Source organism: Protopterus annectens, chromosome 5.part0 (genome assembly GCF_019279795.1).
Source record: "Protopterus annectens isolate FY-2018-M chromosome 5.part0, PAN1.0, whole genome shotgun sequence".
In the NCBI taxonomy this organism is placed as follows: domain Eukaryota; kingdom Metazoa; phylum Chordata; order Ceratodontiformes; family Protopteridae; genus Protopterus; species Protopterus annectens.
The window spans coordinates 956,378,773-956,393,520 of record NC_056735.1 but is presented as its reverse complement, the minus strand read 5'-3'; positions in this window follow the sequence as shown (position 1 = coordinate 956,393,520).

Genomic DNA, 14,748 nt, shown 5'->3' with positions numbered 1-14,748 from the left:
ATGATTGTCTTCCTCGGAAGGGAGCTCAATCCAATAATGTTTTGTAGACAGTTATGTCAGTATCAATCCCTGAATGTTTCATGAGTAAATGCTGAACCATTCTGGAGATATAGGCCTGAACATAAGTAGCAAAAATAGCCAAGAAACAGTCCATCAATCTGAGGGCAGACTATCTGAATTTCTCAACAGTTAAGGGGTTAACTATGTCATCATTAATTCTTGCTGTGCTTAGCACTATTTTCAGAATAGTCTTGGAAAAGGGATCTAGTTTATAATGCTTTGTAAATGAATATTCAGTAGACCAAGTTGCTGCCTCTAAAATGCTTCCAGAATCTACCCCAAAGGTAACAGTTGAGAATATCCATCTCAGTACAGTCTGTTTTGATCTGGATTGTCCTTTCTAATCCTCGGTATAGTCTGTTTTGATTAGGATTGTCCTTTCCAAGTCCTGTAATAAGAAAGAAATAGCCAATTGCTTTTCTAAAAGACTTAGTTATGTCAAGATAATATCTGAGTTACTTATAGATGTTCAGAGTATGTAGAATCCTTTCACCCTATTTCTGGGGGTCTGGATAGAACACTGGGACATTAATAGTTTGATTCAAAGTAAATTATGAAACGTCTTTTTTTAAGTATGAAATAACTGTGAATATAAATAAGGGATTTCTTCTTAATAAAAGTCTCTGTATGGAAGACTAGATGGGGTTCATGCACTATGAGAGCTTGTGACTCAGACTTGTTCAAAGGGAAAACAGTTAAACTTTCCAGTACAAAGGTAAGATACCAGGAAGGGGCTGCCCCTTTTAAATAAAACCCCTTAGGAAACTATTTTACCAAAAACAGAGAGGAAAGGGGTGGATCCATGTGCAGACATGCTGAAATGGTCACAAGATGTACCCTGACAGAGGAGTAAGACAGGCCAGTGGAAAAACTCATACAAATATTTGAGAACCAGTGGAACAATTCTAGGCGTTTGGCTGCTGGCAAAGGCTCTTGCCTCCCACACAGTGCCTTTTTAAGGCAAGCTCTCAAAAATAACATTACTGATTTGAAATTAACCAATCTAGATAAAAAATAAGGGCCATGCTACTAAATGCTAGGAGCTTAAACCAAAAACTGCACTCCCTGGAAGCACTTCTGTCACTAGAAGATGTAGATGTCTGTGCAGCCACAGAAACCTGGTTCAAGGCCTCAGACAGTACCCCTGCCTTGCAAGGTTATAATGCCTTCCACACCTTTAGACCGAGAATGAACATATGAAAACCCAGTGAGATGGTGTTTCTATCTATATTAGAGATAAATTCACCTCCTGTCTATGTAGACTAGAAAACTCCATGGAGTTACTTCAGGTCCAGGTTACAGTGAGTAAGACATCCATTCAAGTCACAGCCAGTTATAGATCCACCTCCATGGGTGACAACACTCACGAAGCCTACTTGACCCAACTGGAGACAATCCAAATTTTACCAAGCACACTGGTTATGGGGGATTTCAATTATTCCACCATCAACTGAAAAACCTACGCTAGCCTTAACTCGCCAATGCAAAAGTTCCTTAACTTTTTTAAATCAAATGCTCATGAACAAATTGTCCATAGCCCAACAAGGAGAACAAACATTCTAGATCTGGTCCTCACCAACATGTCAAACAGATGCCCTGTTGCAACTGTCAAACCCTCATTAGTTAAAACTGACCACAAATCAATCACCTTCAAACTGGCACTAACACCAGAACTCACAAAGGGTCAAATCAGACTAAAAAACTTCACCAAGACAAACTATAACCTCCTAGGTAAAGGTATAAATGCATTCCAAGCCCCACCCCAAGCTGGAAGTGGTAACTACATCGAAGCTTACACTAAAGCCCTATACAATCACTTGCATAAGTGTATAAACGCAGCCATACCAGAAAGAATCAAAGCTAGAGCCCCAAGTTAAAACAAGCTGCCATTGTGGATATCAAGTATCAACACACTTTACAATAAACACAAAAAGTTGCTGTCCAAGAAAATAAAGGCAAGGCCCCAACAATGGAAAAGCACCCTCCTCAGCCTCAACAGGCTAATAAGACAACTTGTCAAATCCTCCAAGGGGTCCTTTCTGAGAAACTTAGCAAGTACAGCCAAGGATGTCCATAAGGCTTTTTACAACTACATACGTAACCTAAAGGGTAGGACCCAAGTTTGTGCAGAACTATTGGCCAATGGTATCACACACACTGACCCCATAGGGATAGCAAACCTGCTAGTGGATAGGTTTGGCTAAAATTTCACTACTTTATCCCTTCCTAACTTACAACAAACTTTCCCCCAAACCCCCCCCCCACACCCTACATATCTGAAGAGCTGGTCCTCAAAGCCTTTTCCAAGGCAAAAAAACACAGCCTCTGTGGGACAAGATGGCACCCAGGCTGTCTTCTAAACAGGCTAAAACAATGAACTAGCATCACCACTAAGTACCCTTTTCAATCATAGCCTAACCACAGGCTTTGTTCCTGCAGAATGGAGAACAGCAGCAGTTATTCCCCTCCACAAAGGTGGCATAGCAACAGACCTGGGGAATTACAGATCCATAAGTTTGACCAGCCTCATCTGGAAGGCCATGGAATGTATCATTATGGACCTCATAAAAACATAGGTGACCTCCAAACCCTAGATCCTACCCAATTTGGCTTTGCGAAGGGCAGATCATGCCTGTTAAATCTGGTGGATGCATTTTTTATGCAAGGTTCAAAGGACAAACCCAACACCGTAACAGATACAAGCATGCAAAATCTGAAGGTAATGCTACTCAATGCTAGAAGTCTAAATCTCAAAATGCACTCTCTTGAGGCACTCCTAAAAATGGAGAACATCAATATCTGTGCAGAAACTGAGACCTGGTTCAAGGCTCCAGAGAGTACCCCTGTAATACCATGCTACAACTCTTACCACACAATTCGGCCACCAAACCAAGACCGAAACACTAAAGGTGGAGGAGTGTCCATATTCACCAAGGATATTCACACCTCCAGGCTAGTTGCCCAACACAATGCATCTGAAATTCTCCAGGTGCAACTAACACTAGGTAAGACTGCAGTCCAAACTGTAGCTTGCTACAGATCCCCCACCATGCCCCAAGATTCTCACTACACCTTTCTAAACATACTGGAAAATATTAAGATACAACCAAACACCCTAATATTGGGTGATTTCAACTACCCTGCCATTAACTGGGAAAACTACTCGGGTACCAACACCTTTTCCCAACAGTTCTTGGAATTCATAAATTCCAATGCCCTGGATCAACTAATCCATTGTCCCACCAGGGGCTCCAATATCCTAGATCTGGTCATTACCAACATGAGAGATAGAGGCTCCACACCAGTGGTCACCCCCTCATTGGTCAGGTCTGACCATAACCATACACATCCCACCCCCACCCCCCAGTAAGGAAACCTCCATAAAAAAACTACTCCAAAGCCAACTTCATGCTAGTCTGAAGTGACAAACTTCATGATACCCATCCAGATGGGAGCTGAAAGTTCGACTGCTGAATCTTACACTAAGGCACTGTACGAGCACATCCACTCCTGCATGAATCGTGCCATCCCAAAAAGAACCAAGACACTCTCCTCCAAAAAAGGAAGCCAATCTGGTGGTCCCCTGCCATAAACAAACTATACAACAGAAGGAAGAAGCTGTTGTAGAAAAAAAGAAAAATACCAGGATGCAAAAAACTCCCTCACCAGCCTCAGTAAGAAGATGAGATCCATCATAAAATCCTCCAAAGCTAGTTACGAAATAAAAATTGCCAAAAATTCCAAAGAAAACCACAAGGCATTCTATAGTTATGTCAAGAATCTAAATGGCAATGTTCAGATATGCACTGAGCTACAACAGAATGGCATTAAATATACTGATCCCAAGGATATTGCCAATATCCTGGCAGATCGATTTAGTGCCAAATTCACCCCCCACTCACCCCCTAAAGGGCCCATCTCAAATACCAAAAGATTGCCAAATTCCGGTAATCACGGCCACAAAGGTAGAAACCACACTCTCCAAAGCTAAGAATACTGCATCCATGGGACCAGATGACATCCTGGGCTGTGTACTACATGAACTACAAAATGAACTGGCACCTCACCTAAGTGTCATGTTTAATCATGGCCTCACCTCAGGCTTTGTGCCCACTGAGTGGCGCACAGCTACAATTATCCCACTCCACAAGGGGGGATCCACCTTGGATCCCGGGAACTACAGTCCCATCAGTCTGATGAGCCTGATCCCCAAGGGCATGGAATGCATTATCATGGAACTTATAAACAAAGACATTGGCAAACTTCAAACATTGGACCCCACCCAGTTTGGGTTCGTGAAGCGCCAATCTTGTCTCCTGAACCTGATTGACTTCTTCGAATCAGTCTCCAGAGCTGTGGACGAGGGTAAGACGGACAACACAGCCTATCTGGACTTCTCTAAGGCCTTTGACACCATCCCCCACTCTGGAATCATAGATAAACTTACTAAGCTGGGCATAAATCCCTACGTCACTCGATGGGCTGCCAACTGGCTTACTGACAGAAACCAGACTGTAAGGGTAGCTAACTCCAAATCCAGCTCCAGACAAGTGACAAGTGGAGTACCTCAGGGTTCAGTCCTGGGACCACTTTTGTTTGGTATCTACTTCTCTGAAGTACAGGCCAACACTAAGGGACTCTAGCTAACAATGTTTGCAGATGACTGCAACTGGGAGCCATTATTGAATCCTCAAATGATGTGGATATTCTACAAAAGGGCCTTATAGAAACAGATGATTGGTGCCAGAGCCATAGGCTCAAGCTTAATGCCAAGAAATGTATAGTTATCCCCTTTGGGAAAAAACATGTACCCATGAATTACCACATAGGTGGCAGTACACTAAATACCGAAGTGTGATGAGAGACTTAGGGACACAGGCGGACAGTGGTCTCACCTTTGATAACCACATCGCCATAACAGTCAGGAAATCCTTCCATGAGGCACACCTCATCACTAAGGGCTTTTCATTCAGAAAAAAGGAGGTCACTGTACTCATCCCTCATTAGACCCATTATAGAGTACAACGCCCTGTTTGGTATGTACCTCACAAGACATCTGCAACAGATGGAAAGGCCCCAGAAATACCTCACTAAAAGAATCACAGGCCTAAAGCAGATGCCCTATGCTGACCGTCTAAAAAAAAACTCCAGCTATACTCTGTGGCATATCATCTACTCAGAAGCGATCTCTGCTTAACATACAAGGCCATGTCAAACCCTGAGCTGTTGGAAATGTTCCACTTAAAGAAATTCCAATCCCTCAGAGCCACACCCTCTAGGGATCTAAACCTTGTCATCACAATCAACAAAACATGCTGGAGGGATAGGTTCCTGACCCAGAGGCTCCCCATACTCTGGAATAGACTGCCCATACATGTCAAGCAGAGTGTCTCCTTGGCCCTCTTCAAAAGGAACCTTGACGATTGGATGGGAGATAGAAAATTCACACCGGGGATCATGTCAGTCGCCCTGCTAGACAGGAGTCCAGGGAAGTAAATATTGTGGGAAGAAATATCCAGGGAATTGTTACAGCTAGACTTGTATAGGCCCTAGGGCCGACAGCCTAGTACCAACCTATAAAAATGTGACCAAAGCCATTGATGAGGGCAAATCTGTGCACACACCATACCTTGACCTGGCAAAGGCTTTCAACACAATCCCACATTCAGGCATTACAGATAAACTTAGTAAACTGAATGTAAACCCCTTCACTGTAAGATGGGTTGCCAACTGGCTCATAAACAAGACACACATTATCAAAGTGGGTTACTCCACATCAACCAGCAGACCTGTTACCAGTGGGGTGTCACAGGGGTCAGTACTGGGCCGCCTACTATTTGGTATATACTTCTCATAAGTTCAGATCAAAAGTATGGGGTTGCGGCTGACAAAGTTTGCAAACGACTGCAAACTAGGTGCATTCACTGAATCCCCAAATAATGTCAGTATACTCTAGGAGGGTCTCACGCAGCTCAACAACTGGTGTATAAGTCACACTCTCAAACTGAATGCAAAGAAATGCATCATCATTCCCCTCTGCACAAACAATGCCCCCTTACACTATCAAATCAAAAACAATACCCTAAGTATCCATAAAGTGATAAGGGACCTGGGACCACAAGTTGACTGCAACCTTAACTTTGATCATGTACCTACTGTATTAAGGAAAGCTTTCTACATACCACACTTGATTAGTAAAGGAACTGACTCAAGAGGAAAAGAAGTTATAACCCCTATACTTGGCACTTACCTAGACCATAACTGAGTAAAATGTCCTATTTGGCATGTACCGTACTAAGCAATTAGACCTCAGAGATTTCTAACAAAGAAGAACAAGGGGCTCCAGCATACTAAAGTCTCTGTCACTATACTCTGTGTCAGATAGACTTCTTATGGGAAACTTATGCCTGCCCTACAGAGCAATCCAAAACCCAAACCTAATGACCTTACATATCCAGAAATCAAATGGAACTAGGGCTACTCATTCCAGGGACCTAAATATGGGCTGTTACTTAAATAGGACATGCTGGAGGGACAGATTTATCTCCAGCAACTGTCGTGTCTTCGGAACAGGCTACCATTTCATGTGAAACAGGGCAGTTCTATGACACTGTTTAATAGGAACCTGGATGAGTGGATGGGGCACCATAAATTCTTACCAGGGATAGGGCCCACAACCCTCCAGGACATGGGCAAATATTCACTAAATGCAATCTTGGGTACTGACTAGCATTTCTATGGTATTACCTTAGGATGATAATGCTAGGCTTAAAATGACCTCTGGGTCGATAGACTAGTAATCTCCTATGATCCTACATAATCTCTGATTGGGCCCTGTGTATTGGCCTGGCGTCAACTAGAAAATATATTCCACTTGCCAAGGTAAGATTTCTTAGAAGCAGATGCTACTGCCTCCTGCCGTACCTGCTGCATGTCCTCATGACAGAGGTGTCTAAAAGGAATCATCTAGACAGTTAGCTTTGAGATTGGGGTGTACCAAACTCCCCTTGTCTTGTGTCAGTAGGTCTAGTCTGTGAGGGAGCTTGTGTTAATTGCCCTTGGCCAATTCCATATGAAGGCAGAACCAATCATGCTTGGGTCAAAAGAGAGTCATCACAAAGATTTTTTAGAGGGTCTACTGTAACTTCAAAATTACCAAAAAGGTTGATACTGGTGTTTTTATTAAAGAAAGTGATTTTTTGACTTGAGGACAAGTATATACCTCACTTAGTTTAATGCAACAATGTGGATTTATCTCCATTTTTTGGTTCTATCTTTAGAATTACCTCAAGTATCAATGGTAAGGGTGGAAATGCATAAAGGAATATTCATGATCACAGGAATGAAACTGCTTCTGTTTTCCAGGTTTACTTGCAAGGGGCCCTGCAGCAGAACTTGTTCAGTTGTTTATTTTCAAAGGAGGTAAGCAGATCTATTTGAGGTGTTCCTCTCATCTCCTGGAAGGCTCCACATTTAATTTCCATTTGTGAGGGTCTATTCTAGTCCTGATCTCAGCTTGTTTGCCACTATACATTGCTCTGATGAAATGCAAGACATTTCAGGGTTAGTGAATGCTGCAAAGCTACTTCACAAGCCATCACAGCCAGCCTGCACAGATGGTATGAGATGGTGTCTGAAGCTTGTTTATGTACCACATCACTGTGATGTTGTTCATAATAACCTGAAAAGGTCTTGGTAACCACAGAAATGAAGAAATTTCCAGGCATGGATCACAGTCGACATTTCTTTGATATTTATATGCTTTGGTCTGTCTGAGCAGTTCCACAGGCCTTGCACCTTTACCCCTATATAATCTTCTCCTCAAGCAAAATCTGAGAAATCTGAAGTTACAGACTGAATGGGGATCTGAGTAGAAAATGGGAGACCTGAATTTAGAGCCATTTGTTGTCTGCACCAGTGCAGTTCTTTTTTTTTACAAAGCCCAGTACTGGAATCTGAAATTCCAAAGGATTAAGATGTTTGGTTCATGTTTTTTTTTGTTTGTTTTTTTTTGTAAAACATTAAACTTTTTTTCTGTGTAACTAGGAGAGTGGAATCATGAGAATCATATAGGCCATGAAGCTTAGAATCCTGAAATACTGTCTTGCTGATGGCTGAGATTGATCGAAGAAGCTCAGGAAAGTTTCCACAAAAAAAAAAATGCTCCCTTTCCTGTGTAACAAAAGCCCTTTACTGAAAACTGTATATAATGCAGCCAAGGAGGATGTTTTTTTACATTTATCTGGAACCCCAGATTGGCAAGGACAGATGAAGCCCATGATAAGGACTCTTGACATCTGGGAAGACAATACAAAGATGAGTAAGTCATCTAAATAAGGAAGTATCTTCAATGATCTATGACTAGAGACAAGACACTTTTTAAACATCCTTGTTGCTACAGGTAACCCAAAAGGTGATGACAGAGAATTGATAATGCAACCCCAGACATGCACAATCTGATAAATTTCATGAAGCCTGTGGCTACAGTAATGTGATGAACATCTTTTAAATCTAATGTTACCACAACACATAAGGGAGATATGACGGTTAACAGCATTTTCAACTTTGGTAACTTCACATACAGATTGAGAAATGAAAGATCCATAACTGGTCTCCAAGAAAGTTCTTTCTTCGGTACAGGAAACATTCAAGAATAGAAGCCCTTGCCCCTTTGATCTGAATGCACTGGTTCTATGACTCCTAGGATGACTGATGAATAACCAACAGGGGGGGGGATTGTTTTGAAGGATGAAGAGGAATTTCGCTGAAATGAGGTATCCATATCCAATTCCAAATGTACCCCTCCAGAACCACTCTTTGCAGACAAGAGTGAAACTCTTTTCGAAAAGGGGAATGTAAAGAGCCAGTTTCTGGGACAGATTCTGAGATATGGGGGCGGAAGGGGAGGGTATGGGAGACAGAATGCTGGCATTGTCACTCTGAAGTATTAGACTGTCTCTCTTTTGGAAAGGATAATTGTTTATTTTTGTTTCCCTCTTGCCATTTCTTTTTTTGCTCCCTGTTTGCTTTGCATTAGCGCTCATTGCTTCCTTGTTTTTTTTTTTAAAGGAAAAGAAGATTTGGGGAATTTGTGAAGCATCAAACTGCTTGATGACCCGAGTAGCAGAAGGGCCAAACAAAACCTCCTTAACGAGAGTAGAACTGGTTGTTTACCCAGGCATATCTCCTCAAATTTGTAGTGGTAGCAATGGCCCTAGACATGTTATATGCATAATCATACACACTCTTCAAAGTATGTTTTAATACCTGGGAAATTTTAGAAACACTAGAATTCAGAAAAGATCAGTCCTCTGAAGGAAAAGAGGTGGAGTACTTTCTCTGCACAAAACAGAATATGCCTCCACACATGCCTGGTAGTTGAGAATTCTACAAGCTAATGTGGAATAAGACAAAATTATGCTATCAAATCTGTCCAACATCTTGTTTTCTTTGTCCACCAGGGAGAGGTTGCTTGAAACTGGTAATTTATTGCCAGCTAGGGAAAAGATAAATATTGCAACTGAGTCTGATCTAAGATGAAAAAAACTAAATTTTGTTAGTTTGAGCTACTGTATACAGTCTCTCCACCTTTTTGGAGATTGAAGGTTGAGAGACGGGATTATTACTAGAAACATTAAACACATCCTCTAAGGCTGGCAAAATGGGATGAATGGGTTAGAATGAGATATATCTACTTGTAACACATCATAATATAACAGTTCTGGATGAATGCCCACCTGTTTCAATAAAAATACCTCATTTCCTGGAAATAGCCTGAGAGAAAAAAATCTTTCAAAGAAGGGGGAAAGGAGCACATTTCATTTAAATCTGAGTTATGGGATTTGTTAACCTTCAGGAGAAGAAGCCCTGTCTTTACTTCAGAATCTTCAGATTTTCCAAGGGAATTTCTTTAATGACATTGCCCACCAAGATCAACAGCCTGTAATATCTGCCTGCCAAAGCTAAGAAAATCATCTTTCCTAACAGACACCATGTCTTCACGAACAGTGTCTAAACTTCTGTTTTTTTCTTTGCATGTAACACCCTGAACAAAGAGAGACATATAGATGGCTGTTCAGCCCCATCAAGAGGTCTGTTTCCCTGGCTACCCCAATAAACATCCCTGATTTGCTCTGAGTTACAGCACAATGGCACGAAATATACAAAACCACCTGATATTGCCAACATCCTGGCAGACAGGTTCAGTGCTAACTTTACCCCCCTCTCACCCCCTAAGAGGGCCCATCTCTATACCAGAAGAATGCAAAGTTCCTGTAATCACGGCTGCACAGGTAAAAAAACATACTCTCCAAAACCAAGAACACAGCATCCATGGGACCTGACAATATCCCAGGCTGCATTCTATATGAACTACAGAATGAACTGGCACCCTACCTAAGTTTCATGTTCAATCATAGCCTCACCACAGGCTTTGTGCCCACTGAATGGAGCACCGCGATAGTTATCCCACTCCACAAAGGGGGAGCCACGACGGACCCCGGGAACAACTGTCCCACTAGCCTGATGAGCCTGGTCTTCAAGGCCATGGAACATATCATTATGGAACTCATAAACAAAGACATTGGTAATCTCCAAACTCTGGACCCTACCCAGTTCGGGTTTGTAAAAGGCAGACCATGTCTACTAAACCTGACTGACTTCTTTGAAGCAGTCACCAAAGCCATAGATGAGGGTAAGGTGGTTCACACAGCTTATCTAGATCTCGCCAAGGTTTTCAACACCATCCCCCACTCTGGAATTATAGATAAGCTCACTAAACTAGGTATAAATCCCTATGTCACAAGATGGGTTGCCAACTGGCTCATGGACAAAACCCACACTGTGAAAGCAGCAGACTCCAAATCCGACTTCAGACCAGTGACAAATGGAGTACCACAGGGTTCAGTCCTGGGTCCTCTCCTGTTTGGTATCTACTTCTCTGAAGTACAGGCTAACACAAAAGGTCTTTGGCTAACAAAGTTTGCAGATGAATGCAAACTAGGAGCCATAATCGACACTCCTAATGATGTGGACATACTACAAAAGGGCCTCACTGAGACAGATGCCTGGTATCAAAGCCATGGCCTGAAGCTCAATGCCAAAAAGTGTATTGTCATCTCCTTTGGTAAAAACTCTGTACCCATGAACTACCACATTAGTGGTAGTCTACTTAATGCCAAAAGTGTGATAAGAGACCTTGGGACACAGGTGGACAGTAGTCTCTCCTTTGATAATCACATCGCCATAGTGGTCAGGAAATCCTTCTACGTGGCTCACCTCATCACAAAAGGTTTCTCATCCAGAAAAAAAAGAGGTCATTGTTCCCCTCTACTCATCACTCATTAGACCCATTATAGAGTACAACATCCCTTTTGGTATGTACCTCACAAGACATCTGCAACAACTGGAAAGGCCACAGAAATACCTCACAAAGAGGATTACTGGCCTCAAACAGATGCCCTACGCAGACAGTCTCAAAAAACTCCAGCTTTACTCCATCGCACATGGCCTACTCAGAGGCAATTTCTGCCTAACATACAAAGCTATGTCAAACCCAGAGCTGTTGGACATGCTCCACTTAAAGAAATCCCAATCCCTCCGAGCTACACGCTCTAGGGACATAAACCTTGTCACCACAATAAACAGAACATGCTGGAGGGATAGATTCCTGTCCCAGAGACTTCCCATACACTGACACAGACTACCTATCTATGTCAAACAGAGCTCCTCATTAGCACTCTTCAAGAAAAATCTTGATGATTGGATGGAAATCAGGAAATTCACCCCAGGGATCACTTCTGTGGCTCTGCTCACCAGGGGCACAGGAAAATAATTTTCTTGGGTGGCGAAAGCCAGGGTACCTTTTTGGCTAGGCTTACATAGGCCCTAGGGCTAATAGCCTAGTGCCTACCTATTATGAACCTGTGGTTCTCTCACGCTGGTAACATTCACTGGAACAGCCAAGGAGGACATGACACACTCTGATTATATGTTGGCTGAAAAGACTAAACCAGATGAACCCAGAGAAAAGGTGAGTTGTCTGCGAAACAGTGGTTAAGGCTTTGACTGAGCCACAGTGGAGGCAAGCATTCTTTATTGTGCCGTTTCTTCTTTTCAGATACAGTGGAAGAGAAGCCAGCAAGACTATAGTAAGTATCCATACTACAATCAAGGATGGGGACCGAAAGCCAGTAAGCATTGCTGGAAAAGGCTGGTCGGAAGTTGTCTCAAACACACACACACACACACATTCTTTCTTCTACAGTCCTTTTTTCTTTACATTTAATTAAAAAAAATAGTAAAAACTCTGTCAGAAATTATTCAGTTGTCTACAATTCCACTAAAAACAAAGATAGCAGGTAAGTAGCCAAGAATTGTACGCAAATACTAAATACATTCAAAAAGATTTCTGTTTATTTAAAATACTTCCTGAGCCTTCAGTTCTCATAAAACAACTAAAGGTTTACAAAAACAGTGCACCTGTATCACTAAAATATCCCCTAAAACATAAAATAAGTCAACCAAAAATACTGGTCCCTGTTAAAAAATTTACAATGCTATGAAAAAAAAAACATATTTCTTAATGGGAAATACTGCTTTCAGTCACAAAATAAAATTACTATTATTTTCTTAAAAGGACAATAATTTCTACTCCCATGTGGGGACTTATCTGCCAGAAATTAAGCTTTAAGGCCAACTGCTCCTGTTGAATCTTAGAGCTGCTTCATCTTGAGGTGGCAAGAAAGTACTGAAAATTCCTTTATTCTAACTGCCGATTTCCCTTCTCTGGACTGCCCAATCAGCAGTTAGAGTGAAGGCATGGAAGAAAGAGCTTTCTGAAGCTGGCCAGTTCTTGCATCCTATGCAGGATTTAACCTATATAGTCAAAAGGCTACTGCAGTAGTGAAAACAATGAACATTTTGAGGCTTCCCATCCAATTATCTAGTCTTATAGGATAGCAAAGGTGCTACTCTGTGTTACAAGCAATGGACGTTTACTCCTGAGGTGAAGGATACATTCATATATGAAACTATCATGCCAATGCATCTTATTTATCTGCAGATAAAGATTTATCTCCTTTAACTTGGTATTTGAGCTACCATTTGCTCTGTAAAGGAACAGATCAAAGTTAGTTGGATCTTTCATGGATCATAAGGCTAGACACAGATCTCCATGGAGAAGTTTATAACAGAATAAGTACAGAAAAGGGGCTGCAATCCCTGATAACTAAGATACCTACCAAATGGTGTACTATATTTAATAATTGGACTGAAACGATATGAGTAAAGGGGAATTAAGACTTCTTTGGATCTAGTGGAGATGTCTTTGGAAATTAGATAAGCCAGATACAAGGCTTTCTGAACTATTGTAGAGACACGATGGTCAGATAATAAGAAACTACAAACTACAGTGCCTAGATCTCTTACAACAGTGTCTGACTGGAGGCATGTGTCACCTCTATAGTATGTGAAAATGTTTTGTTTACCAAAAGGAACTATGCTACATTTTCACATTTAATCTGAGACCATTGTACTTGCACCAGCTGTTAACATGGTGTAACTTATTAACAAAATTACAACCAAAACAAATTATGAATAAAAAAATGCCACAAAGGTGAAGAAGGCTCACAGCAGCGTAGCTGTAGGTATTAAAAACCCAACCGTATTGCCTACAAATGCTGATAAGCACTTTCATCCATGGTCTAACTTATGCTGGAACAATTGAGAGTCAGCAGAAGACCAAATAACACCACTCAATTTCCAGTAGTCTGCAAACTTATAGCCACAGGCCAGGCATGTTGGCCTGAAGGTATGAAAGATAGATGCCAAATAGGAAGAGGCCCAACACTGACACTTGTGATATACCACTGGTAACTTTTTTTTGTTTTCAGAAGTGGCACCTGCAACAGTAACTACATAGGTTCTGTCAGGCAACCAGTTAGCTATCCAGCCCACAACATATGGATTTATATTCAGACTTACTTCCTAATGCTCATTGCTCCTGTGGCATGTCTTGTTAATACACTAATGGTTTCCTCAAGTGCTTTATTAGTTTCTTAAGTATGCTCTTAAGGTAGACAGAGTAAGACCTCTTATAAGCATTAAGCAATTTCTTTCTCTTGTTATATAATTCAATTATATGGTTATTCCACCACAGGCATTTTTTTTAAATATCTCATGGTATTTAGTGCAGATAGGGACTGCCAAGTGTGAGTAGACATCACTGGATGGGCAGCAAATTTAGCAATGGGATCCATCGGACGAGGATTACTTATAAATTTATTTAGGCCATTAAGTAACTGCAAAAGGGTGGCTTTTACAAAGTCCCTAAACTCAGAAGTTTTTAAAGGGAAGTACAGCCACTTTTAAAGGAAACGGTCACTAATTTAACAAGCCAGGATGCTACATATGGAGGTGTGCAAGAAGTGGTTTTATCTGAGAGGACTTGAGCAGGGATGCTGAGGCCTGTAGAATAGTTTACGATCTGTAAAAAGGAGTAAGACTGTTGATGTCAAGGAAGTACTGGGCATGCCAACCACTGCCAGTGTAGGTCACTCAGTTGATGGACAGCTGAACTTCCCATTAGAAAGGTATTGGGTTTAACTGGGATTTCACCTGTGCTAAGAGAGCTATTATGCTCAGAAGGGGATAAAGAAGATGTCATATAGCTAACTGGTCTCATTTATG